This window comes from Boleophthalmus pectinirostris, unplaced genomic scaffold (genome assembly GCF_026225935.1).
Source record: "Boleophthalmus pectinirostris isolate CB_2022bp ecotype Guang Dong unplaced genomic scaffold, ASM2622593v1 HiC_scaffold_12, whole genome shotgun sequence".
NCBI classification, from domain to species: Eukaryota; Metazoa; Chordata; class Actinopteri; order Gobiiformes; family Gobiidae; genus Boleophthalmus; species Boleophthalmus pectinirostris.
Genome location: NW_026571018.1, coordinates 32,183,755 through 32,208,556, shown reverse-complemented (window position 1 = coordinate 32,208,556; position 24,802 = coordinate 32,183,755). Strand labels below are relative to the sequence as shown.

The following is a 24,802-nucleotide window of genomic DNA, read 5'->3' as shown; positions in this document are numbered from 1 at the left end:
GAACTGGACCGTGTTCTGGAAGACAAGCCCAGCGTTTAGGCGACTTCTGCTGTGTGTGACATCGTTGTGTCCTCCAATGTGGATGCAGGACACTTTTGGAGCATCATATACAAGTCACACTGAATTGGAAATGTGAACGACCTACAAGAAAATGGGATATCACCAAAAAAAAAAAAAACATTGACTTGAGCATTAAGCCTGCAGTCTGAACCTTAGATATAATAATTATAGGTCGACCAATATGTTTTTTTGTTTTTTTGTTTTCATGGACAATGCAGATAATTGTTTAAAACTAGACAATAACTACACTGAAAAAAATAAAACACTGGTTTAACTTATAATTTATATAGAAATCATTTACATCTAAATATTGTTAATTGATCGTAATGATATTTATAAATTGGTCAAACTAAAACAGTTTAAATTATAACAGTTAATAAATTATAAATTGGTTCAACAAGAAAACATCCATTACCTCAACACGCAAAAGTTAATTGTGTCAATTAAAAAAACATTCATTAGCATTTATGTGCCAATTTAAATTCTACATTAAATGAATGAACATGCAATAGATTAATACAATCTATTTGAACTTTTATTTTATAGTGGTCCTATAATCTTAATAATTTCACAACACATTGAATTATTTTACTTTTTATTAACAGTGCATAAATGTGAACATCACTGAATACAGCGATATGCAAGTAGTTACATAGCAACCAGCAACAACTTGTGACAACTGCCATTGTTTCCTCCACCACACTGCATTCTTGCTGTACCTGAAAAACATGAGTAGATTAGCACAAAATATAATTTCCAATGCTTATGATCAGTCTGCATCTGTATGCATTTTAAGAATTTGAAAAAATACACAATATTCTAAAATGTTATGTAATGATTTCAGATGCTGGGAAGTGACTTCATAACTATATATAAAACAGATTTCCTTTGAGAGAAATCTCTTTTCTTATGATGTATAAATGTAAACTTCGTGCCAGTTCTTGGTTTCATGTGGCTAGATTGAATGATTATAGAGACTGAGACAACTGAAAATGTTGGGTTCACGTGACATCACAACATTCCACAATCCCTACAGTTTAACACTGAGCTGGAGGTCAGTGGAGAATTCTATGGTAGAATTTGCAGTATGATTTCTAATATTTTAAAATTTGCATCAACTAATATTTTGGTTGTATAATTAATGCTATGTAGTATATTGGTAAAATATTCCCTACAATATAATGGACTATGCATTTTTTTTCCCCAATAACAAGATCACTGCAAAATCAATTTATTCACTAAAAGGACCAGTGTAAATGGAATTTAGAATCAGAATAGGCTTCAAGGCAAGTTTTGCTTCATTCACATGTTTAACACAAAAAAGGGGCATCAATTACAGACAGCCAATTGGTGAGGAGTTTGATATTATAAGACATGACATGTATATTATATATACACCGTTATCATACCTGATTCTTATTTCATTAACAGGGTCTCCAAGGAAAATTATCAGCAATTTGATCACATATTGCCTTCATGTAGATAAATCCAGTGCAGCATTCAGTAAAGCCTGCAAACATAAGAACACTGTTATTTTTCTTAGTAATTCATACATTAAAACAGTAGGCTACTATATGATGTTAAGTTATAACTCCATACAAATGTGCATGCAAATGAACCAGAGCGCACAGCTGATCCTCGTGTGGGCTTACACGCACTTAAGTTTCACTTTTGTTTTCTTCGTGACCCCTCTTTACATTAAAGGCAGCGCACGAAGCACGTGCTCGTTGTTTTGATAAATAATTTTACGCATCTACTGCGCCGTTACCTGGACGGAGGAGGACCAAGGAGAACTCTTCACACGGACTCGTTTGGCTGGATGGATCATTTGTGAAATGCGATATTGGCGGAGTTTTAGTTCATTACCAGTTTGGTTTCAACTTTACGAGTCTGGCTGCATCTTTACGAAGACGCATGCTCCACACAGGAGTCTGGTTCATGTTATCTGTTTGGCTTCAATTTTGCGCGGACTTTACAGACTGAATAGATGTGGATTTATTATTGCGCACTTTGACTTTTAGGAACTGTAAAGGGCTGGATGTATTTTCGGGTAGTGCCGTTTGTGCCTTTGAGTTTGTTTAAGGCGCAGCTGTGACGCGCGAGCACCTTCGCTGCTGTGAAATCGCTGCAGTGTATTTATTGGCTTGTTGGCGCTCGCATTTAAAGCCAAGGAAAATTGTCACCGAAAGAACGTTAGTATTTCAATACCAGTACCGGAGTTTCTGTACCCAGCCCTGGGAGCGGGCGAGGGGAGGGGCTCCGCGCTGCAGCGGAGAGCGAGCGCGTTAATTTATACGTGTATAGATTAACTAATTTAGTTTCATAAAGGGTACAATTCAGGGCCGTTTCCAGTCAGGAGGAACGGAACACTCGCCGCTTTATCAGCCGCTGCCCGGTCGTTTGACCCCGGGACTTAAACCTCCACCACACTGGGCTTAAAAGTTACACCTGGCCGTAGCGCGCAAAATGCGTAAATCTGGTGGTGACTACTCGCAAATTGACAAGTTTACAACAGTGTAAAATAAAGCTGGACCGGTTCACCTCACCAGCGTTGGCGATGTATTAATATTAGCCCAAAATGGCGGCCGCGCAAAACGACCCAATCTAAAATCCAACTAATCACTCGTCATAAGCAAACATCAGGGTAAAAATCGCGCATGCTGTCGAAATAAATACCCTATTTTATCCTTCTGATGACCCAATCAATGAATTCAATATCTAGAAGACATAATTAAAATTAGCTAGTACTGTATTTTTTATCACCTCCAAGTAGCTTACTTTATGTGCCTCTTTACATACAAATGGGACACATATACTAAGTAAAACAAGACTAAATGTGTTTTTTGTATTTTTTATTACCTTTCATCGTGGAGAAGCTTGGCAGTGGGATGGCAGGTCTCGGTCACGTTTCTAGGGATGATCAGAGGCCAGAGCACATGGCGCACATGTCATATTCTACTGTGTTATTGGGCAGAGTCAAGTGAGGCTGTTGTCAGTGCTGCCCCCTATGTTGGGTGGAGCGACTTGGCACAGCGCATGCGCAAGACATGCTCAATGAACGAACATTCATTGGATCAATTAACTATTGTAAATTACTGTTGATTTGCTTTAGCCAATTAGATGTACATAGAAAAAATAAATACAAACACAAGCTTGAATGTGTATTGTTTAAATTGTACCGGCCAATTTGATTTTCTTTCTTTAAACCAATGGGAAAAAACATATTGAATGAACAACAGCAATGTTTCACTTTTTTCAGTGTATGGCCTGCATTTTTGGGCTAGTTTATTTTGTGATTGTAATTTTATGTGAGACTTGTTTAACAGCACATATCTGCTCACCTGTTGTACTTCCAATTAAATCAGCTCTTTCTGGTCAGATTGTGTTAAAATAAAGCTCAGATTAAAGTCTAAAATGAGTAACAGACAGAGCAGAGCCCACAGTCAGCTTCAGTATTTCATCTGTATTTTCTTCTGCAGTACATTGCATTGGCACGTGTACCTCAGTCACATCCTTGACGTTGACCATCTTCTTGGTGGTGGCCACATGCCCCACGATGCCCATGTCCAGAGGGTACATGATCTCACTGTCCGGGGGCACCAGGCAGTCGTCATACACGGCATCTTTATGGACGTTAAACAGCCTGCAACGGAAAACAGAACAACTCCCCGGTTTTAACAATAGTCAGTAAAAGTGCATTGTGTCACTTTTCTGGTGGAGGGTCCATCAAATGCTCTTCTCCATGGAGATGTTAATGCTTTGTCTGGAATGTTTCACAGTATGGCATTAAACCTTTCTATCTTCACAGGTCAGATCTGTGGAGAGGCGACCCCACTCACAGTCAGAATGCCTGTTTTTTTGATATTTTTGAGTTATAAAACCACCTGTAATTGAATAAATGTAAAGTGGAGATGTTTAATGCCACTGTGGAACATTCCAAGCAGAACACTGTGTAACCCACGCAAGTAAAAGTGCCCATCTCCTGTGACCACACCCACCAATAAGCCATATTACCCAGAGTGCCTCTCACCACTTCCTGCTCTGATGCTCCTGCTACCTCGCTGCTACCTGCTACTATTTGGTCGCTCTGTCAATGCTAATGCTAACGCTAGTAGCGGCTAAGCTAGCGGGTGCCGCGAGTATTTACTCTCGTATTGATTAAATACGGACCAAACTTTAATTTCTGTTGTTGCCGAATTTATGGCCAAACCTTTAACCCTTAAAGGACACCTTAATTTATGTATTTTACACCCGTTTTGGTGTTTATTTATTTGTTTGAATGTAATGAATGAATGTAGCTACATAATTTGATATTGTTGCGCAACTGGAATACCTTAAAGGTAAATTAATTTAAAGGTGCACAGAATTTTGATATTGAATTGTTATCCGAATGATGACAAATTTATTAATTAATGATATTATTGCTATTAATGCTGTTGTAAACTACAATTGTGAAAGATTAGTAGCTTGTATGCTATTTAATACAAAACTGATTGTAATTTGTTTTTTTCCTTTTTGACCTTGTGCAGGTCAGGTTTTTTTTTCCCTCCTTCCCTTTGGTACAACCACAACTTCAACTCCTCAGCCTGAGTCTGTGATGGCGAGCTGTGACTACCCCACCTTGTCGTAGGAGATCGAACTAGATATACACTTTTTCCCTCTATTTCGCTGGATCTTATCTTCAAGAAAAACTTTTAAAAACTTTGAACCTTAGTCAATACGACTACTGGACTAAAACCCCAAAGACAATATATGATCTCACAGGACTCTTACAATAACTGAAGTTGTTTGTTTGGTTTTGTTTTTTGTTTTGTTCTGGTTATTATGTCATATCTGTTTATTAATATTATATATATATATATATATATATATATATATATATATATATACAAGGTATAAATAAGTCTATTATATTCATATTCATTATTATTGCCAACTTTAAAAAAACATAATACAATTTATTTATTTATAATAAGCTTTAATGTGTGTCCGCTCTTTCATTCACATACCCTATGGCTCTTCAACGAATCTTCTTCTGAACAACTTATATTGCAGTCAGACCGCCTAGCCAACTACGCGTTACAACTGACATATCCATGGAAACAAGCAGGTGATGGACCCAATGCACCTTGTAACAGCCGATAATGTAATAATGGAAAATAATGTAATAACTGCCTATAACGTAATCATTTTAATGTAATAAAGCCAATAATGTAAAAAAAAAAAAAAAAATGTCTGAAACAATCATGTAATAACCTGTTACCAATAATGTATTAAGTTATTACAATATTGGTTAGTTTATATATGTGTGTGTGTGTTTTCAGCCGGTTCAATGTGAGAATGTCAAATGAATCAGAGTCATGAAAGATACAGCAGCGTATGGGTCATGTAACACTGACTCACTGTAATAATGACTCCTGACGAGAGAGAGGGAGGACGGAAAGAGAGAGAAAGAGGGATGGGGGAAGATGGAGAGAGAGAGAAGAAGGAGACAGATGGGGAAAGATGGTGAGAGAGAAAGGACAGACAGAGAGAGGAAGGAGAGGGATGAAGAGAGACAGAGATGGGGAAGATGGAAAGAGAGGAAAGGAAGGAGAGAGGTGAAGAGAGAGAGTGATGGGGAAAGAGAAAGGACAGACTAAGAGAGAGGAAGGAGAGAGATGGAGACAGAAAGGGATGGGGAGGATGGAGAGAGAGAGAGGATAGACAGAGAGGGATGGGGAAGATGGAGACAGGGTAGAGGGAGAAAAGAAGGAGAGAGATGAAGAAGAGAGATCAATGAGGAAAGATGGAGAGAGAGAGAGAAAGGATAGACTGAGAGAGGAAGAGAGAGAGGGATGGGAAAGATAGAGAGAGCCAGAGAGAGCAGACGGAGAGCTGAAGAAGAGAGATCGATGGGGAAAGATGGGAGAGAGAGAAAGGATAGACAGAGAGAGAGAGAGAGGAAGGAGAGAGATGAAGAAAAGATCGATGAGGAATGATGAAGAGAGAGAGAGAGAAAGGATAGACTGAGGGAGAGGAAGGAGAGAGATGGAGACAGAAAGGGATGGGGAAGATGGAGAGAGAGAGATGAAGAGAGGGAAGGAGAGAGATGAAGAGAGAAAGGGATGGGGCAGATGGAAAGACATGGAAAGTGACAGACGGAGAAAGATGGAGAGTGAGGGGGGAAGGAAAGAGGGATGGGAAAGACGGAGAGACATTAAAAGAGGCAGGGATGGAGAAAGATGAAGAGTGAGAGCAAGAGAGGGAAGGAGAGAAATTAAGAGAGAGAGGGATGGAAAAAGACCGAGAGAGAGAGAGAGAGATGAGGACAGACAGAGAAACAGTCTAGAGTGAGACAGACAGAGAGAGAAAGAAGAGAAGGGGAGAGACCAAGAAAGAGAGTGGGATCAGGGAAATAGAGAAAGAAATGAAGAGCTGGAGCGAGAAAAAATAGAGAACGTAAGACAAAAGAGAGAGATGGAGGAGAAAAAGACAGAAAGATGGGAAGAGAGAAAGAACGATGAAGAAAGAAAGCGGCGACAGTAGCTCAGTTGGCAGAATGTTTGTCCACTGACACACAGGTTGGTGTTGTCCCACAGATCAATACTGTTGGCGTGTCCATCGGCAAGACACTTAACCCAGCTCGCCCCAAGAGTGTGTATGAATGAGAGAGAGATTGAGAAAACTATAATAGAAAGATGGAGACTGTGAAGCTGTGGAGAAGAGGAGCTAGAGGAAAAGAGAGGCAAAAAAAAAAACTTGAATGATGTACTATTGTGTTTGGGCACTTTTTTCCCCTTGAATATATTTTTAAAGTACTTTTTTGTAGTCTTGATCCTAATATTTTTTGTTCTACATCTTCATAGTTTAATGGATTTTAAAAAAAAATTATTATTATTAAGAACACCGGTGTGCTGGTAGCTCCAACCAACCTTATTTTTGTTTGTTTGTTGGCGCAGGTTTTGGTAAGGTTTTCTTTTTTCCATGTCCTGAAGTTATCATCACAGGAGAAAGTAAAAAGTAATAGAACTCTGCTTTGTTTCCTTTGTTTTGATCTACTTTTAGGATCAGAAAACACTCAGAAAAAAAAAGAGCAGGAGAGAGGGATATACTAATTTGGCATCCGTCATTGATATGCATTCAGACGAGTTTCACAGGACACAGGCTTCCACGAGGTTTTGTTTGTCTCTCATTCATTTGAACGTTCCATGGGATCAGTGACTGGACGTGTAAATACATTCAGTGACAGTTTTCCCATTCATGTACAATGTTGATTTCCTCGCACAAGAATTTCATTTTGGTCAGAAGTTTTAATATTTTACCTTTTTGTCTGATAGCAATGCACCGGGGAAAAGATAATAATTTTAGATTATTGTATTTGATTAGTTTGGCTTGTAACAAAGTATGTTAAAGGTGCTGTACTTTATTATTACTCACTTAAAAATGTGAGAAACAAACTAGTTCATTTCTGGTGGAGGGTTCATAAAATGATTTTCTCTATTTCTCTATGGTTATTGCTTTATCTGGAATGTTTCACAGTATGATATTTAACCAAACCAGACTCATGCTACATCCACATAACAAATCTCCTGGATTTTTAAAATGTTTTTTTTTTTTTTTCCAGATTGAAACTTCCACACACATGTCAGATCAATAAATATTCAGGTTCAGACAACAACGGAGCACTGAGTGAAAACAATGTAATAAGGAGTGTCAAATTATCATGTTAATTGCGATTAATTAATTACAGTCATATTTAGTGCATTATGTTTTTTAATCTTATTTTTAATCTCTAAGGCTACGTTCAGACTGCAGGGCTTAATGCTCAATTCCAATTTTTTTGTGAAATCCGATGTTTTTGCGAGGTCGTTCACATTTCCAATTAAATGCGACTTGTATGTGACTCCAGTGTGAACAGTAAACAGCCTGAAAGTGTCCCGCATGTGCACTGGAGACACGATGACGTCAACTGCAGCGAGCGTGCTCTGTGTTTACGGAAGTTGCCCTAACATGGATGCGAGCATTGAGCACCTGGAGATTTTAAAGTTCCTCTCGTACCGGAGCCAGAACATGAACAACTTACTTGTTTTAAGGAGGAGATTGAGAAGGAGAAGGACGAGGTTTTTGGCCGTGGTGTTTTGGTTGGACAGCGGCAGCGACGTCCGTTGAAAGGAACGTGTGGATGTGGAGACGTAGCCAAGAGTGGTGAGTGGTGATGTGCTTCACTTCAGTGACACGGAGTTCATTAACAATTTTCGCCTACTTCAGCGCAGAATAGTGACGTTTGTGGCTTGTTGATAACGTGTAGGTCGAATGAATGCGCTTTGGCCGTTCAGACTGAAGTCGCATGTCAAAAGATCAGATATGTATCAGTTTCAGGACCACATATCCAAGTGGCCTGGGTCACATTTAAAAAAAATTTGATCTGTGTCGTTCAGACTGTCATTAAAAGATCAGACACAGGTCACATAGGGGCCAAAAAATCGGATTTGGGTCACTTCAGGCTGCAGTCTGGACACAGCCTAACTTTACTGTTTCTGTATACAAGTTGCCTTATTATAAAATCTGTTTTTATGTGTTGTTAGGACACAATCCTGCTCCGCTCGCTCCCGCAAAGAATTGTAGCCTAACTTTCATTCCCGTTCTCGCCGCATCTGCAATAAACCTGCACACGTCTGATCTCTGAAAACATCGGGACACAGACACAGAACAGACTCACCTTCAGCATCAACATCCCTCTGTCACAGAAAGAACATCTATATTCCACTGAGTCCTGTCCTTTAGTAGAATCTGAACCGTATCAGCGCACAAGAGCATTTTTTTTCTTTTCTTTTCTTTTCTTCGCTTAGTTTATGCAAATTAACCATGCAGTTTTAAGTTTTGTTTCTGTGAGACGTGTGCAAAGCTGCATTAAACACATTATAATCTCAAACAGGCTGATGTGGCTCTAGAGTGGTTATGTTTATATGTTGTAAAGTTGAGTTTATTTATGCAGATTAGTAATAGTAATAATGATGATTCTTATATAAAAACTTTAATGATAGTGTGAAAATAATGTCATAATGAATTCAAATGAAAATACCTCAAGTTGAAGCTTTTCTCAGCAATTTTTAGGTGAGATTAAAAAAGAGATTAATTACATTAATTGATTACAGATCATAATTAATTAATCTCAAAATTTTTTTAATCGCTTGACAGCACAAAATGTAATACATATGCCACACCCGTATGTGGCGCTGTAAACAGGACAAACAGGACAATACTACAAAGAACACATGCACATAAAGTCCTTCCTCTTACACAACAAACAATAACCACGATGACTTTGCTGCACCATCATTGTTCCAAAAGCTGCCGTTGGCTTGTCCACATGACAACACAACTCCGTCTTCAAAAAACACTGTTTTCGCCCACCTGAAACGTCGGCTCCGTGTGGATGAAAGGATAAGATGAATAAAAACTTCACAGCAGTAGCTTTCAAATGAACATCTACTTTTTATCTTTAGTTCAGTAGAGATTGACAATTCCAGGGGTGAAATCATCAAAAGAATTCTAGTGAAGGTGTGTGGAGTTTCAAAACACAGTGGAGTACTTCCTGTATTACCACATGACATCACGAAGTGGAACAGAGTGTTATCGGTTTGAGAGAAGAACTCAGCATAAATAAGCAGGGTTTGTGCATGAAACAGTTTGCAAGTTTTTCCTCACTTGCCTTATGTATTCCAAGCATCCAGAACTCACAGAGACCAGAAAAGTAAAGCTAACAACAACTAGCATGCTAATGTGCACTTCCTGATTAATAGTTTGTATTAGTTCAGTTTGACTAAAACAAGTTTACTATCTTCAAATGGAACTGTGGAACTACTTTTAGTTTTTCTTTACAAAAATTCACTAAAATCACCGCGATATCAGCAGCGGTGAAACGCCATTGCTACAGTTCCAAATTTCAGGACAGGCCCGGAGGTGCGACCATGTAGACCGTCGGGTGACCACGGGCGAATGGACCGGCACAGAACTCCATGCTGCACGGGGTTAAGCGCAGCCATTGCCCGATCACTTTGTGGACACTCTGATCCACGGGTTTGGGGTTCTCTCAGGGGCGGCCTAGATTCCAGTTCCTAGTCCAAGATTAATCCTGGTTTGGTCCTGGTTTAGACCTGGTTTAGTCCTGGTTTAGACCTGGTTTAGACCTGGTTTGGTCCTGATACAGTCCTGGTTTAGACCTGGTTTAATCTTGGTTCAGTCCTGGTTCAGTCCTGGTTCAGCTCTGTTTCAGCTCTGGTGTAGTCCTGGTTTAGTCCTGGTTTAGTCCTGGTTTAGTCCTGGTTTGTCCTGGTTTAGACCTGGTTTAGACCTGGTTTGGTCCTGATACAGTCCTGGTTTAGACCTGGTTTAGTCCTGGTTCAGTCCTGGTTCAGTCCTGGTTCAGGCCTGGTTCAGCTCTGGTTTAGTCCTAGTTAAGTCCTGGTTGAGTTCTGGTTCAGTCCTGGTTCAGTCCTGGTTTAGACCTGGTTTAGTCCTGGTTCAGTCCTGGTTTAGTCCTGATTCAGTCCTGGTTTAGACCTGGTTTAGTCCTGGTTCAGTCCTGGTTTAGACCTGGTTTTCTCCTGGTTCAGTCCTGGTTCAGCTCTGTTTCAGCTCTGGTTTAGTCCTAGTTTAGTTCATAAATGGCACAAAAGTTCAGCACCTTCGCACATTTATTTTGGTGAAAGTAACTTAAAGTGCTGCAGTAGTCTTGTAATGTCTTACATTTTAAGTGCAGTAATATTGTAATGTACCAAATTACTTTGAAATGACAGTAACAAGTCATAAATAACACATTACAGTTTTGAAGTAACTTGCCCAACTGTGGTTTTAAATAATACACACCATACAGTACACGATTATATTGGTCATAAGTATCCAGGTCAGTCTACTGTGCACATTTAAGGCTTTATTCCAAATTAAGAGCCACTTCCATCACACTGTCCTTTTTAAAAACACATTTTCAAAAAGTCCACGACCTCCCCGAGCTGAAGTGATCTCCGCCGTTGCCATGACTACGCTGGACGGGGGGTCAAACTGGACTGTGGAGCGCTCGAAAAACACATTACCGGACACAAAGGGCCCTTAAACTTCTCAATTACTGTATCTGTCCGGTGTTTAAATGCCCATGAAAGCGGTTAGCACACTTGTACAGTCTGCCTCTTCTTTTTACGCACTCACAAAGCTTAAAACCGTCATCCTACAAAGCGATTCACCACTAGCCCATATAATAATTAATTACCTCCAGCGTATATGACAGGGCAGTGTGCTGTGTCATCCGTTGGCTCTGGAGATGTCCGTGACCCCCTCGCGATTAGAACGTGACCCCGACCCACACGGTACCACGCCGAGGCTAAACTAACGAGACGCGCTAAAAGAGATATGTGCTAATGAATATAGAGCCAGATGCACTGCAGAGCGAAAGGCCAATTACTCCCCTGTGCGGCGGAGGCAGGGTTAAAAGATACATGAGGCTTTGGAAGGGATTGCTGTGGTTTGAAATGGACAATTAGTGTTTATGAAGAAAGAAAAACAGCGTGATTTGACGTCATCTCATCAAAAACAGACCTGGAGTTGTGTTTTGTTCGATTTGTCACGTTTACATGAGAGCTTTAATTCCAAATAAAAATCATTTTATTCTGAGTACAAATGAATTCTGCTTTAAAAAGACCATGTAAACACTGAATTTTTAATGATTCTAAATTGTTATTTGGAATTAAACTTAATTCCGAAGTCAGTAGGTGGTTTACTCCAGTTTTAAAGCTGAATTAATTTATTGCTCGATCATGTAAATGTTTTTTCTTTTTAAAAATAATTGTGGGGCAATTTACTTCAAAACTGTAATGTGTTATTTATGACTTGTTACTGTCATTTCAAAGTAATTTCGTACATTACAATATTACTACATTCAAAATGTAAGCCCTTACACAACTACTGCAGCACTTTTAAGTTACTCTCGCCAAAATAATTGTTGCTGATTGCTTGCTGATTCATATTTAGCAAAGATGCAGAACTTTTGCGTCATTTACGGACTGAACCAGGACTAAACCATGACTGAATCAGGACTAAACCAGGTCTAAACCAAAACTGAACCAGATCTAAACCAGGTCTAAACCAGGACCAAAGCAGGACTAATCCTGGACTAAAACTTGGAATATAAGACCGCCCCTGAGAGAACCCCAAGCCCCTGGAGCAGGGTGTCCTCAAAGTCGTTTCGTCCCGACATTCAGAAATATAATGATGGCATTTCACTGCTGCTGATATTGTAGTGATTTTAGCAAATTTGTATGAAGAAAAATTAAAAACCCACCACTTCAGTCCAGGTTAAAAAAAAGCATTGTAAGGCGCGTTACTGACATTTGTACCAAGTAAAATATGCCTTTTTTTCCCCCCTGTAATGCCTTACGTTACTGTGTTACAGCAAAAAGCAACGCATTACAGTAAGCCAAATTAATGCTTTAATTCATGAATGAATTAATGCATGCTCGTTGTGTCGCCCTTCTGACGCGATCCGGACGATCTGGCACCACCAGTCCTGGCTTCGGACTTTCATTCACGTCTCTTTGGATTTGTGAGCGGGATGTGGGAGTGGGCTGAGGTAGAGCAGCCTCAGACTCAGTTTGTCTTCTTCCTCCCTTCTCAGACACTCTTCCCTTCTCCTCCTCAGCTGACAGACATAAAGCGTGATGAGAGAATTCTCCAGCTGCTGCAAATTTATCATCGGAACAACTGCGAAAAAAGATTGTATCATGTTTGTGTCCATGGAGTAACGACAAACCGAGATGATAAAAAAGCCGGTAGCAGTTGAAGTGTGTGTTTTCTTCCAGTCAACGTAAATACATTCGTGTCTCTGTCCAATCAAAACTCTTCCCCACCTACAGACGCTAAGCAGAATTAAATAAAGACGATTTAATGTGTTTTCCACGTAAATCTCAATTCAGAATTTTTATTTCCATGTAAACTCGAAGAAGAATATTTTAATTCCAAGAGTAATCCTTTTTTTTTTGTCTGTTTACATCTCCAAAGCTCAAAATGCTCTGTTCCACCTTTGTGGTGTCATGAATTGGTAGTTTAAGTTCACAGTTCCTTTTACCTTTAGTTCAGTAGATTGACGATCCCAGGCCTGAAATTTGCTAAATGATTCTAATGAGCACTTCCTGTATAACCACATAACATCAAAAAGGTGGAACAAAGTTTTTGGGTGTTTTTTTTCCATTTGAGAAAAGCACTCAGCTTATTTTTAATGCAACAATTTATAATAATACTTTTGAAATCTACCAGTTTCAACTTTCATCTGAGAGTCAGTTTCAATCTCTATTCTATGGTCCCAGAAGCTTTATCTTGCCCGGAGCGAGCAATTGTCCAGATTCTGGCAGAATGAGGGATTACAACAACACTTCTTTGTGTTATGTTATTATAATGTGAATGTGGAAGTAATTTCAGTACAACACATAACAATCCAGCTTCTGGTTGATTTTAATTTCCCTGTAGCGAAATATTCTTTGTTTTGACTCATACTTCACCCTGTGCCTTGGGGAATCCTTTCTAAACCCTACAGAAACCCTCATTTTATTCTACACAGAAAGGCCCATTTGATCATGGACTGGAACCCTGGATCTTCTGGTTGTAAAGCAAGAGAATTAGTCTCTGTTCTGACATTTTATTGTATTTTAGGTTCAGTGTTGTCATGTTACTACTACTACTTCATTCTCAATACCGATTCCGATACTATGATGGAAAAAAAAAAAAACACTCTTTTTTACACAACAGAATGTGATTTTCAACATTAAATAATAGTACTTTTTATGTTTAATTACTGTGTGTTTCAACCAATCACACTTAACGGTCCAGGTAGGTTCCATAGTGGTCCATGGACATAGACTAGTCTTTGCTCTTGTACTTGTCTGGTACAGCTCAAGATCATTTTAAAGACTGAGTCAACGTTCATTTCTGTTCTGTCAATGTGACTTTTTTAGTATCAATACCTTCTCAAATGAGAAGTTTCAATACTAGTTTTAGTAGCGATTAGTAGAGGTGAGAACTTGCAAGTCATGACTTGGACTCAAGTCAGACTTGAGACTTAACTTTACAAAATGAACTAAGACTTGGGACTCTACTCAGACTTGAGGCCTGTGACTTGAGAAGACTTGATGCTTTACCTAAAAGAAGATATGCTTTTATAAAATACTTTTCTCCTTACAGTTGATAAATGCTGTGTTATTTTTACACAAACAAACTGGAACATGTCCCTCCCACTTCTGTTTGTTACTTTGGATGTAACTAAAGTACTGTGTACTGTGTACTGTGTATCCTCACATGTACTATAGTAATACACAGTGCAATACAGTAAAACAGAACTACAGAGAACATGATCCTTCCATTTCAGTGCAGACTACACAACAAAATAACTGTTATTAAGCACTTTTAAATCTGAATTCTTTCTATTCTGACCATCATGATTCACATTAAGATCTTGTCAAGACATTTAAAAAGGAAAAAAATGCATTTCTACACCTCCTATATAAATACTCATATATAAATATACAATGACTTTTTAAGTGCAATTTCATAGAAATTGCAAAAATCATTTTGGTTTAAAGACTTGAAATGACTTGAAGCTCTAGGTAGATGACTTGGACTTGACTTGGACTTATGGGCCAGTTGACTTGGACTTGAGACGTGTGAAACAGTGACTTGGTCCCACCTCAGTATCTGATTTTCGATTGTTTTGATAACCCTACTTCAGCTTTACGATATAACCCGTCTTGTGTTTCCAGAGTAATAACATTCCCATCGTACTTCCATTATGACCCTAGTAAACAATCACCACTTTAAACACATGAAGATGGAGCGCACTTAGCCTCCACAGTGATAGATCTCACTCCGACGATAAATATTAAACACCGCTCATGTCTTGTGGCGTAGGGTGTATTTGATATAAGAGAGGCAGGCACTCGCAACCTCCTCGGCAGCGCTAAGCTAAGCCAGCGCTTTGAGCCTGGCGCGACTCCAAGTGGCTCCTGATCTAGTGCCAACATGACAGCAGCAATGAAAGAGCTATCTACAGCACAGGGGTGGTTACTCCGTCTGGTCTTTGAGTCTAGTCTCTGTCAGCGCATTTCACTATAGGGCCTTCTCTCCTCTGTTTGATAGCAGTGAACGACAGCCAGACTGAAGAGAAAGAGATTGGGGGAGGTTCGTGAACTTTTTAAGAGCTCTCTGATTAGAAAACTTGTAGCGACGGGAGACAAAAGGACCGGAGAACAGACAAAGGATGTACCAGAGGAGATCTGAAGAATGAGAAAAGGGGAGGGCGTGCGGGAGTCTATCAGGAAAATGGGTCTGAAAGTGTCGTGCTGGACCATTTGATTTGGCTGCGGCTCATTTTTAAGAGTGACAAAAACAGACTTTGAATTCTTAAAAACAAAGCAGAAGATGTGGCGCGCATGGATAACGGCGCATTTGTTCCGTTCACATTGGGTAAAGTGGCACACAGCACGACGCCAGACTAATTGTAATGATCCTGTCTGGGGATAATGAAGCTTGATTACTTAAGGTGACAAAGACTTGGGGCCTTCACTCAATGCAAGTGAACGCAGATGCTGTTTTACTGATAGTCCCTTTCATTATAAGTTTGTACTGCTAATTAATTGCTACGGTTGGCTGTTCGATCCAAACTTGTTGTGTTCTCATGTCTTAGTTATGGGTTGAATTTGAAGGTTTAGGGTTTAGGTTACGTGATGAGTGACTGATGCTTTGTAAAGTTCTTTGAGTATTTAGACAGATGGGCCCGGTCAAGCAGAAGTAAACAGCAAGGCCAAAAATTCAAGTCAATGCATCTGGTATAAAAATTTATTCAACAGATACATATGTACTCTAGTTTATGAAACTGTTCACTTTTTTTCTGTACCATTTTTGGTTCTAAAGTTACATACGTTTTAAACAGACCATGTATGAAACATGGAAAAAAAAAATATTTCCCAAATTTCAAAGACCTGCAAATCATGTAAATAAACTGATGTATTTCATCATATCTTGTGTTATTTCATCTTTGAACTGTTGATAAAGGTACATGATTTTTTTTTTTTTTTAAAGTATTTAAAATGATAAAAATTTGCTTGGAAGGACTGACATATTTTATAGAAATAGTTTCCTTTCATTTTGAAGTAATATTAAAGTATTCGGAAGAAAAAAGCTGACAAATGATGCAAAATCATGCACCTTCTACTTGCTTACTTTTCCCTCTGTTACCATGACCTTTCTTAATAAAAAAATCTCATTACTCAAAAAGTTAGACATTTTTCAACCTAATCTTGTACCATATGGTAGAAAACTATATGAAGCAAATATTCAAACCAGTTTGTTAAGGATATGTAAGTGAGAACCGCTAGTTATCACTGTTTGTATTTATTGCCCCAAAAGTGCTGCATATTTCATTCCCTCTGTTACCGACATGAGTTTTTAAATTTTTTGTCAATAACTTGAAAGAATATCACAGGTTTAACTTTACCCTGTTGGAGTGTAACTCTTTCCTACATTCTGATACTTTACTTATTTCAATAGTCCCTCTAGTTTCTAAATAAGAGCTATTTGAATGTAAAAAATCTGAACCTGTTTCCCTCCGTTACCACTTGACCAGACCCAGATGCTACATTAATCAAGGCATTTTTCCTCTGGCGTGAAACTGACTTTTGTGAGCTGCCAGCCATGATATAATGTCATCACCACTTCATAAACATACCTGGAGTTTTGCTTCATTCATTTGAGTAACCCTTTATTATTACTCCAAAGCTCAACATATTCTGCTCCTCTTTGTGATGTCATGAAGTGGTAGTTTTAGTTAAAGTTAACAGCTACCTTTTGCCTTTAGTTCTGTAGAGATTGGTAATTCCAAGGCTGAAATCATCCATAATGATTCTTGTGAAGGTGTGTGGAGTTTGTTTGTGAAGGTGAGTGGAGCACTTGTATTACCACGTGACATCACAAGGTGGAGCAGAGTGTTTTCTGCTTGAGAGAAGAAGTCAGGCCCCGTTTACATGTACACAGGTATTTTTAAAAAGTGAGACATTTCCCTTCATTTGTACCTTTTGCACGCAAACAGAATTCACCTCTTTGTGAGGGTTTCTTTCTGCCCCTCCTACCCCTCATTTCCCTGCTCCCTCTTCCCTTCTCTCACCTTATTTGGCATTTCCTGGGCGGGTCCCCAAATCATCTCACCTGCTGAGCTCCACTCCTGATCCTCGTCAAGTAATCATCTCCTGCAATAAAAGACCTGCTGCCCTGCTCTCCAGTGCCAGATCGTTCCGTCAAGCAAGTGGTGAACAACTCAGGCTTTTTGTGTTTTTGAGCATTTTTGAAGATTTTTTGACTCTTACCTGTTTTCTTTTGTCCATTCCCCAGTTCTTCCATTTTGGAGCCAGCCTCATCCCGTTACCACCTGTTCCGCAAGCCTCTGGTCAGCCTCTATCACCATTGCACTTACAGCCAACCTGGACCCGTCCTGCCTCCCCTGGAACCTATCCCCCTTTCCACGACTATTTTTGTTAATAATTACTTTTGTTACTGCATATTTGGGTCCAACCAGTGATTTCCATAACACTCTGAAAACAAATCTTTCTAAAAACTCCAACTCGAGTGGAGATTTTGGAAAACTACGGTTTCGTGTTTGCATGTTAAGCATAGACCGTATCTATGAGTGGACACAGGTAACGCTCTAGCCGCCGCGTGCCAAATAGGAAGTGCTCCAGGAGGATCTTCTGGCTCCAATTGACTTACATTTGGATCTTGTGGCTCCTCTCTCTGTAAGTGCTGCTGTGACCCTCGCCATTTTAGTCTTAAAATGTTCGTGTTAACCCGCGACACATGATCCTCATTTTTTTTTCCCTATATTGTCTGTCAAAAAATCCTGTTCATAATATAGAGCCTGGCTCCAGATTCTCTCCAGTAAGTGTTAGCATCATGAGCCTCATTTGAGCGGTGCTGAATACTGTGGGTGACGTCACACTCGCTCAATGCACTTCTTATATACAGTCTGTGGTGGTAACAGTCTGCAGTGTTTACCTTTTGCTCTGATGATGACCATGGAGCATTCAGAGCAGCAGTTGCATTTTTTTCAGGTGCAAACACTTTTCATGTGTTTGCATTTGCACACACAGCTGATGTTTCATATCCATGACCAATGAGGCTCGAAGGTCAACAGTTTTGACAATTCTTTAACAGATCTTTGGAGAGGCGACCCTGTTCAGTAATGCACGTTTTTCAAGGTCTTTTTGAGTAATATTTACAACTCTAATGAAATAAATGCTACAGGTTTGAATCTAATCCAGGTGCCGCCCAGAGGCTTGGTGTAGTTTGTAGTTTTGAGCTCGATGGCGTATTTATGAAGGTTGACGTAATCGAAAACATTTTTGAAAACAATGCTGTGTGCACAATGTTATTTTGGAAAACAGAGGGAGGGAAATATTTGTTTCTCAACATACCCGGCTTTGTGTAAACTTCGCCTCAGCCTACATATGCAGGATTTGCATGTTGAACATGTGTGAATGAAACAAAACACTGCTCCATGTATGTTTGTGATGAGGAAACATAACAGATCAGAAAACAGCGTAATACAGGCAGAGAATTTAGTTAGCCTAATGTTATACCAATGGAGACTTTAAGATGCAAAACTAAACGTAGCATTCATTCAAAAGTTATAAAGTGTGAAGAATGTGTTTACAGGTAGAATCTACCAGAATTCTTCTTTGGCTTTTGTTTTTGCTAATGTCCACAAGGCCGAGTCTTTTATTTAAGATTGGTTTCTGAAACTCTAAACTGCAAAGTTTCACAGAATCCTTCATTTTAAATGTGCTTTTTGACCTTAAATGTACCACAGTATGAATATGGTCTGCATTGCTGCTTAGCCTCCACAATGTCTTTGAAGTATATATTCCAATTTTTTGAAATGTCTTTGGGAAAAATAATTGGAGAAAGTACTGGAGCAAGCGGTCACTGTTGAGCCCCATAGAATTTTAAGTAGAGTTCTTTCTTTTATATTCCCATGTGGTCCAGATAGGCTCCATAGTGGTCCGTGGGTGTATATACTCTAAAACTAGTCAGTAAAAGTTTATTTCAGCAGGACATTTGGCATAATTGGCCAGTAACACAACGTTTTTGACATCTGATCTTGAGTTCTTTTAAAATTTGAATGTAAAAGAAAACCAACCTCACAAGGTCATTGGTAAAAGCATATTTTACTGGTACAGAGCCTTATGAAAAGTATATGGAAATAACTGCTTTTCTTATTTGTTTTCGCAGACTTGCCTTTAAAACTCAGTCATCTCGAACACAGCCAGCCTCTCTATCAAGTATTATACAAAATTGTTATAATCTCAGAAAACTGTGGCTTCATCCTCTTGGCCCACCACTCACACAGTTTGGTCCCAAAACTCAATTTTCCAAAGGACATTGAAAGTCACCGGGAGCCTTTACAACCCGTTAAACTTCGAATTATACTTTTTCCATTTATTTCTCTGCTGGAGCGTGTCCTTGTTTTCATATTCATGTGCTTCCCTGTTCAATTCAATGACAATCGGCTGAAAGGGCAATGGCCAATGCATTATTTGTTTGGGATAAATGGAATCGTTGAGGAATAAGGTGAAGGCTATCAGCGTGATCGAAGAGCCCGAGGAGAAGTTTGTTGTGGCGGAGAGGTTACAGAAGGTTATTGTGGTTAGACTCATGGTTTAGATATTTTTGCATAATTTATTCCATTAGTGTATGGTTCCAATGAAATGCTCTATTGCATTGTTTCCCAAAGACTGGATCAGGACCCTCAGGTGGGTCGCAAGAGATTTTTTTTGGGTCGCCTGATATTCGTGTTGCACTCTCCTCCTGCACCCTGGACTGAAACACGCTACAAAAACGGGACAGGCCCACGTATCTCATTAGAAAAGTTGAAATGTTAACCCTCTCCAGGCGTTGCAGATTTGCAAGATTTTGCACTTTTCATACATTTGAAATGTAGCACAAAGTGCTTCACATGCAACAGAAAAATTTACAATAATTAAAATCAAGAGCAACCCCCCCCCCCCACCCATCCCATTGTTTTCATCCATATATACAACCATTTAAACATAAACATAAAAACAAACGCAAAACTCCTAAAGGTTATCATAAAAATCAAAATGGAGAGCTAAAATCAAATGGAGACAAAGTAAAACAGTAATGATAATTTAATTTAGAATAAATATAATAATAGTAATAATTTAAGTTAAAATGGATAAAAGTTTCAATTAAAAGCTAAATTGAAGAGATACGTTTTGAGTTTACTTTTAAAAATATGAACACTCGCAGCGGACCTCAGATCCTCAGGTCGACTGTTGAAGCTGAATGATGCCTCACCGTGACTTTTAGTCTGGACTCTTGGGACAGTTAAAAGAAGACTACCTGAGGACCTGAGAGTCCGAGAGGCTCATATGATAAAAGCAGATCAGATAAATAAATAGGACTAAGACCTTTATAAACTAATAAAAGAACTTTAAAATCTATCCTGAAGCTCACAGGAAGCCAGTGCAGAGACTTCAGTACTGGGGTGATGTGCTCTCGCTTCCTGGTCCTTGTCAGCAGTCGTGCTGCAGAGTTTTGGAGGAGCTGTAGATTTCTTTGGAAGACCAGAAAGGAGAGCATTACAGTAATCAACACGGTTTGTGCTGATAAACGTGGACAATGCAGACTGCAAGAATGGCTATACTTTGTTGTTTACAAAGGATAAAAGTTGTTTCTTGGAGCACCACACAAAAAAGTGATGTTGGTATGTCACTGTAAAGCTGTTACACTGTGCTTTTTGTTTTCATTGTTATGAAAATTGGCAGACACATAAAGTTAGTGTTCATATCATTTTCAGTCTTCAGTGTTAATTTACCACACCGGACCAATGCTGCAAATCTGCAACATCCCAGAATGCATTGGATGTGAATGTCTCTCTCAAAAAAAAGTCAGGATTGTATATTAGTACCCCATATGATCATTTTTTTTCCTGTTACAAAAATTAAATTTGAGCCTGAGAGGGGTAAGACATGTTTTGTATCATTTCTAATCTTTTTGTAATTATTTTATTGACTATTTTATTCCAATATTGCTGCTTCAATTAAATGTTGAAAAGAAAAAGAAATAGGCTACATTTAATATCCAAACAGGTGAATTGTGGATCCTTTCATTGCTGATTCAGTTACTGTTTTATACTGATACTAATTGTTCAGAGAGACACGATCACTCAGTCAACAATAAAATATCCTCATTAGTGTTATTTTATTTTGTGATTTTAGAATAATGTTTATTGACTTGGGTCGCCAAGGTTTGTGACTTTTTTAAAACATGGGTTCCCAGAAAAAAAGTTTGGGAAATACTGCTCTACTGGGTTAGAATAAAATAAAATGAGGCATTTAGGTGTTGGAGCTCCCTCTGTTGCCAGTAGAACTATGAAAATAATGAACCATGAAAAGTGCAAAGGAGAAGTCTGGAGTTTTATCTATAACACAACTAAACTTCAAACAGCATTTTTGCTCAGAGAAGACTATTTGAAGGTCAGTGTTCTTTTGACGTGCTCCGTCAGATATGCTTTAGGTCAGGGGTCTCCAACCTTTTTTCTCCAGTGAGCTACTTTTACAAAACAAAAATGCCAGAGAGCTACTCATTTTAGCGTTCACAAGAAATGTTCAAGTAAATATAAGAGCCACAGAGTCTTAGATGAGGTACAGTTAAATGCCTATAAAACATAAACCATTATCCATTTATTAGTGCACAAAATAATACATGTACAATGGTAAACAAATGGCATTTAAATAACCAAATTTTATTAATTATCAAACACATGTAAGTCAGAAATCCTTTGGCGAGCTACTTGGAAGGGGCTGGAGAGCTACCGGTAGCTCTCCAGTAAATCAGTGTTCTATAGACAGATTATTTTATCAATACAGCAGATAAACTCCGAGACATGAGTGCAGAAAGCATGTCTGTCTGTGCGGTTAACATGAATGTACTACACTAGTTAGCGATGTTGACAGCGCTCTAAAACAGTTTAACAGTGTGTGATAAAATAAATGATGCTGCTAAATGAACATCTTAAAGGCCCAAATTTTAATGGTCGGACATCTATTCATACCCGATGGACACATCTGAAATCCACAAGACAGTGGCATGACAGAGGTTCTTTCTGCAGGAGACATGCACAGTAGAGCGACGAGTGACATAGTCTGATAATCATAGTATAGTCTTATAGTTGCTCTTATGTATAGATTTCCCCAATACATTTCTAGGATTATTCTGTTTGTACTTTTCCTTGAGTAATATCAAAGTAACAGTACTTAGTTGAGGACAGTTTTTTGCCATTTGGATACCTGTATTTTGTCCCTGATGACCTTGCCCTCGTAACCTGATTCATCAGCCGGTTTCACTTCTTAGAAACCGTCTGACCTCACAGTGTTAGAATTCATTCACTTGATGGTAGGTGGGTACTTTTTTCATTTAACCAATCACTGCTATTTGGTTGTGACGTAACTGGTATATTAAGCTTTTCCCAAATCCCGTTGGAAGAAGCACTATAACGTATTTTTTCCCTTGATAAAATTCACCAAACATTCTCTTTGTTCCAGCTTTAAATCCTCAATCTCGGGAATAGTTGCCAACAAAGAATATATGGCTCTTCGCTGATTGGCTGGTACCTGAGCTCGCACTTCCGGGGTTTTTGCGAACAGTCTAGAGTATTCTGATTCCTGACCTAATCACTGGATGGAAATGAAATTGAGCGGAGGCACTAGATTTGGCAATTCCTCTCCTACACATTTTTTGGTATGGTCTTAAAAAGTATGTAACTACACTGACTATCAGCGTAATAGCACAGTCACAGTATTTGTTGTGAGAATTGGTCAGAGATGTCGGTAAATATAGTTAAAGTTTTAGTATTTTTTGCAGTTGTAGGCTTTTTCTTACATCTATGTATAATGAAGTTTTCAATGTGGAAATACATTTGTAGATTCTGTAAATAATAAAAACACTAAAATTGTAAATATATTTGTGTATTTTGTGTTTTATGTATTATTCAAATGCCAGGAGAAGGAGAAGCATACAATTAAATGTGAAAAATATGTTATAATTGAATCAAACAAGTTGTTAGAAAAGCGAACCTTGTGCACACAGTTCTTTTGGGAACTAGAACTGTGTGTCTGTGTATTTGTGTGGGAGCCTTGTGTAATGATAAGGAACAGCGGTAATATGTAACTTCAATGCAAGACTACTCTCCATTTTACACCGTGTGATTACGAACAGCTTGCTCCGCACGTTCGGACTGCATACAGACCTGACATTAACAGCCACTGACTTCAACTGAGATAGCGTCCACTCGGAGTTTGACTTTGCTAGCAGGTTAGTACTCGACAGAAACTTTTGAAAATGTCATTCTGTTAGCAAATGTCAGGCTACGTTCACGCTGCAGGTAGAAGCCGGTTGCAGTCTGAACACGTGAATCACATTAATCTGACTTCCACGGTGAGGAAGTGCTACAAGCGCTACATTTTTCACTGGAAACAGCAGAAATGAAACGATGAAACAATAAAATAGCTGCCAGACAATGGCAAATTAAAGTGTGAAAAAGTGAGGTTTTAAACTTATTTGGTGAAAGAAAGTGTGACGGATAAAACAGAAGGAGTCATTTTTAAGTATATATTGATAAACGGTGCTCGCTCTCTGATTTTACGTGTTGTAATGTGACAAAAGCACAGATCCTGGTTTAGTCCGGCCTCTTCAGGGCTGTTGGGTTCACACATGAAAACTGATCAGAGTCCATTTGAATAGACGCAATTAGCAAATCATGAAGGCTGCAATTTCTTCCACAAACAACAATATATTATTACTGTGCAAAAGAAAAACAAAGCCCTGTAGTTTAGATCTGTGTTTTGAAATGTAGAACTTGTATTGGTTTGTGTCAGTTCATATTTCACTCTTCGGACCATTAACTTGATGATGTTATTTAGGTTACACCCTTATCATCAGAAGGCCCACTAGTCAGAAGACCCTGTAGTGAGAAGGCCCACTAGTCAGAAAATCATTACCTCTTCTATTGTCAGCAACATATCTCTTGAACAATTGAATGTATATTTGATGAAAGCAACAGGGAATAATCCCTGGATATCAGGCAATAATTAGTAAACTTTTGGATGTATACCAATTAAAAATGGCTGCAACATCAAATTTTTTAGAGATATTGACAGGAAAACGCATAATCATGCATAACAGCATTAGCTAAGGCCAGCATTACTTAATTAGTTGGTTTACAAACCCACCAATGCTATATTAAAAGAAAAAGATTTAAAATAAAATTTAAATGAAGGTTGTAGAGCTCGAATTACTGAACATTTTGCAAGTTGTTGCCTGAAAATCAGACAATTATTAACCCTGTTACACTTAAGACAGACATTTCCACCCAAATCATTATTTCCTCAAACATTTTTTGCTGTATTTTAAGGGTTTAATATATTTATTACTTTTAATATTTACTTTTAAAAATATTTAAAACTTGAAGTACAATTTCATTTGTAACAATTTGTAACACTAACTGAACATGGATTTTCTGACTAGAGGGCCTTTTGACTAGAGGGTCTTCTGATGATAAGGCTGACCCCATTATTTATCGTGTCTGTGTAGCACTTGTGGTCGCATAAAGAGGCTTCAGAGAGTGTATGTTTACTTCCATTTAATGCCG

The 24,802-nt window shown here is 38.7% G+C and overlaps 1 long non-coding RNA gene across 1 annotated transcript; it reads right to left on the bottom strand.

The window, feature by feature from the left end:
* Positions 1-638: 638 nt before the first annotated feature.
* LOC129407443 (uncharacterized) lies at positions 639-3,315 on the bottom strand. Its single transcript, XR_008631540.1, has 3 exons — positions 2,920-3,315; positions 1,470-1,570; positions 639-779 (listed from the first exon to the last, which is right to left on the bottom strand). It is a non-coding gene; the product is annotated as an uncharacterized LOC129407443 (long non-coding RNA).
* Positions 3,316-24,802: the final 21,487 nt, after the last annotated feature.